Below are 4,326 nucleotides of genomic sequence, written 5' to 3'. Positions count from 1 at the left end.
AGGGGGTCTGTGATTCTCGTTTCGATTGTGCCCACTAGAGTGCACTAAAGTAATAGAATGTTTATCATAAACTGTTCTAGTATTTTCATATAGTGTTATTGTGTCTTTTTGTGTATGTAAAATGTTATAAATGTGTTTTAGCAGTATGAATGATGCGCGAGTGTGGTTTAAGGTTAATATGAAGATAATTGTTTAACGAATTATGTAGTGGGATTTAGTGTGGGAACATTTCGAAGAAGTATGGATGTGGACAAAGGGGATTTTTGTAGAATAGATTAGTAAAGTAAGTTTATGGTGCAGCGAATGTTAATTCAGGTATAAATAACAATAGTAAATAGCATCAAAACTTCAGCATATTAGATAATTACGTCGGTAAAAAGTGCAGTAGTCAGGTTTACTATTTTGCGATTTGTTATTGATGAAAAATTCGGATTGACGCTGGAGAATGTTGTTTTGATATTGGCTGTTGAGTAAACTGACCAATGGTAAAGCAATATTCTTCGCGCTTTTCTCTGCTGGTAGAGAAGACTTAGAGTGTTTTAGAGAAGAGTCGGAGCCTAGCCGTGAAACAGTTCGAACGTGAGTAGTAGTAACTCCTATGGAAACGATAAGTTGCCGGATCTAGCAGTGTTTCATACATCAAAAGTGTGGTAAAGTGATGGCATAATAATGCCTATGGGTGTGTAGAAATTTCGGAATTTTTAAGTGAATTTTGTGAAGAGAAAAGACATAAATTCCGCGTGGCGTATTGAGCAGGTCGGTGGCTAAAAACTGTGACTGCATTTGGTTCCGACAGACTTAATATTTGGCAAGCATTCTCAATCAAAAACAATCAGTATTTTTGTAGCTATTACGTTTTCGGGAAATGCAACACCATAAACTTGCTAACGTGAGTGAAAGGGATTGTGAGTGACTGTGTTAAGACTAGAACGAGCTTGCCAGTGATACTTGTCCACCTATGTTTCAGAAATATTAATTGAGGACAAAATTTTCAACCTTTCATTTCGTGTGAAAACTTTCTCCCGAAACGTAGATTAGTGACTTTAATTGCAGCTTGGTTCACGTCGAAGTACAGTAGGTTTCGCTCGGCTTCCCTACTGATGATATGCTGAGAACATTTTCACAGGTAGGTGCAGATACGTCGTAAAGGGACGGAAAGAACCGCGCCGCCGCAGTGCGCTCTAATAGAGACAGGTCTGTGAGCGAGCAGGCCAAGGTAACATTTCAACACTCGGTAACGCATGTTGGGTTACAACAGCGGTACGTTGGTTAACATATCTTGTCTGAAAACACCCCGTGGAATGCCGTTCATGTATGTCACTACAATAGGTCGAATCACCAGACTCACTACAAATTTGCAGTCAGGCTGCGCCGAATAACCACAAGGGTGCTCCTGTTGTCATACGAATTCGCACGCCAGACCATAACTCCAAATGTAGCTGAAGTGTGTCTATCACGCTGACAGAATGGTTGCAGGCCCTCAATTTTCGTCCTTCTATCCAGCACACAGCCGTCACTGACACCGAGGCAGAACCAGCTGTCATGAAAAAACACTACAGTCTCGACTTTGCCCTCCAATGAGGGGTCGTTAACATCACTCAAGTCGCAAATGCCGATAGTTTTGGGACAGTAGAATGCACACCACAGGGCGTCTCTGTCGGAGCTGTCCTTGAAGTAACCGATTCATAACAATTCATCGTGTCACTGCGGTGCTAACCGCCGCTCAGATTGCTGCTGCAGATGCAGTACTATTCACCACAGCCATAAGCCGAGCAGGCTGACCCATGGTTTTCCTTTGGGTGATGAGCCACCCCCACTTTGTGGTTGTGAAGCCTTCGAGCCAGTATCCCACATTTTGGTTGAATGCCCCCTTGTTTTGGCTCTGCGTGCTAAGTACAGACTCCCCCGCACTTTACCTTTGATGTTGGCTGACGATTCCCGGATGGTCGGACTGGTTCTCGGTGTCCTCCGGTAAAATGGTTTATATTCTCAGTTTTAAGGTTTTTAATCTCTCTTTGGTGTTGGGGCAGGGCGGTGAGTGTTGGGGTATCTCCCACTGTAAGCTGTGTTTGGAGATTCCCGACTCCCCTCCCTGACAGAGATCCTCCTTTCTTCCCCTTTTACTCCACTTTTATCATTTTTTAGGGTTGGTTAGTCTCCTTTTCCCATACGCACTTCTACATTCTAGCGGTTGCACCTTTTAAGTAGCAGGTGGTCTTGCCTCTGCTGCTTCAGAGGTGGGATACTTCCTGCCTCTAGCATAGCGTTGGGTTCGCTCTCTTGCTGACTTACCTCATTTTGTTTTTACCGTTGACAACATGACTGCCCTTTTACATTTTTTGGCCTTTTCCTCTTTATCGTTCTGACTTTTCTGAGATGTCACTCTATCGGAATGGACCACATTTAAAACAAGGCACTGATGATCATTATGTTTGGTCCCTTCAACTCCAGCCAACCATAAACGGAGCACGATGGTCTTCCCTCCCAGTAGTGCCACGTAGCTGTCCTGAGTGGGGTCTTCTGGTGATCGTACATTCCCGTGATCACCCCTAGCAGCAATGACGACAGTGACTGCATTCCTGACAACTCGTTCTGCAGTATCGCAGAAGGAACATCCGGTTCCTCGTAGCCCTGTTACACCACCTCGATCAAAGTCAGTGAAGGGTTGATAACGGCGTCTTTGTCATTCTTGACAACCACCAACTAACTATGTCTAATCTCAAAGCCCGCATCTCGTGGTCGTGCGGTAGCGTTCTCGCTTCCCACGCCCGGGTTCCCGAGTTCGATTCCCGGCGGGGTCAGGGATTTTCTCTGCCTCGTCATGGCTGGATGTTGTGTGATGTCCTTACGTTAGTTAGGTTCAAGTAGTTCTAAGTTCTAGGGGACTGATGACCGTAGCTGTTAAGTCCCATAGTGCTCAGAGCCATTTTCCAATCTCAAATGTAACTAACGCTCACGACCGTTACAGCGCGTCTTTATGGCAAAACCTAATTTTCATCTTCATGGTGGAGCTACTAGCGCCACTCTTTCACGACTGGAGTGAAATTTTAATAGATATCATCTTTCAGGTGTAGGAACACGCCTCTCCACTTTCGTTTACGTCACACAGCTTCTTCTTGGTGTTGCAATTTTTTCCGGCAGTGAATGTTGTTTCCGCTTGTATATAATTGAAACAAGAACTGTTTAAGAGATCTACGTGCTGTTTTATGTTCCTCCTCTCAGTCAGTTTTAACAGAAAACTGGGAATTTCTATTCATGGCTTATTGTCTTATGATTGGAATATTAATATCGAACCTGAATTGTCTGAATGCCACCCGTTATCAGATTGAAGCTTCGCCAAATGCTGTCACTGACACTATTATCCCCACAGATCCAAAAAGAGAAAGTTTAACGTCCTGCCGACGTCGATTTCCTTAGAGACAGAGCACTAACTCGAAATGTTTCAAGAATGGGAGAGGAAATCGTCAGTCTCCTTTCAAAGAAATCATCACAACATTCGCTTGGAGTGATTTAGGAAAATCACTGTAAACGTAAATCACGAAGGCCGGACGTGCATTTCAGCCGTCGTCCTCCAAAATGCAAGGCCAGTGCGCTAACAACTGCTCTACCTCGGTCGGCTCACAGTTGTAACAGCAGGAGAGGTCACTCCCATATACTTTATACTAATGATTTCAACCGATTTGTCCACACGTTCCTAATAGAAATTTTGCACAAATCGTATTTTTCCCTTTTTTTTGCAAACATACATCTTTTTTAATGGTTCAAATGGTTCAAATGGCTCTGAGCTCCATGGGGCTAAACATCTGTGGTCATCAGTCCCCTAGAACTTAGAACTACTTAAACCTAACTAACCTAACCTAACACATCCATGCCCGAGGCAGGATTCGAATATGCGACCGTAGCAATCGCGCGGTTCCGAACTGAGCGCCTAGAACCGCAAGACCACCGCAGCCGGCTTTTTTTTCATGGGAACAATGCCTATTGACATTAACACACTATAAGTAGGGTAACTTAGAATGTCAGTGCTGTTTGTTGTAGGATTCTATTGCCAGTCGATTGCGAGATATCGTATTTTGAAATGTTCCCACACCCACACTTGCATAATACCTTTGGTAGAACACACTAAAGAACAGCACAATTAGATACACTAGTTATGCGAATTCTGACCAGTAACGACACAACTAACCATCACAGGTTGTGTTCAAAACGACCACCGGCAGGTGCCATGCACGTTTACAGTTTGGTATGGAACGACAGCTGCACGCGTGCTAGTATTTCAGCGGTGATGTGCGAGCAAGCAGCACTACGGGCTGGACAGTCATCATG

The sequence above is a fragment of the Schistocerca gregaria genome, chromosome 8 (genome assembly GCF_023897955.1).
Source record: "Schistocerca gregaria isolate iqSchGreg1 chromosome 8, iqSchGreg1.2, whole genome shotgun sequence".
Lineage (NCBI taxonomy): Eukaryota > Metazoa > Arthropoda > Insecta > Orthoptera > Acrididae > Schistocerca > Schistocerca gregaria.
The sequence above is the reverse complement of the archived record's forward strand: the minus strand, read 5'-3'. Positions refer to the sequence as shown.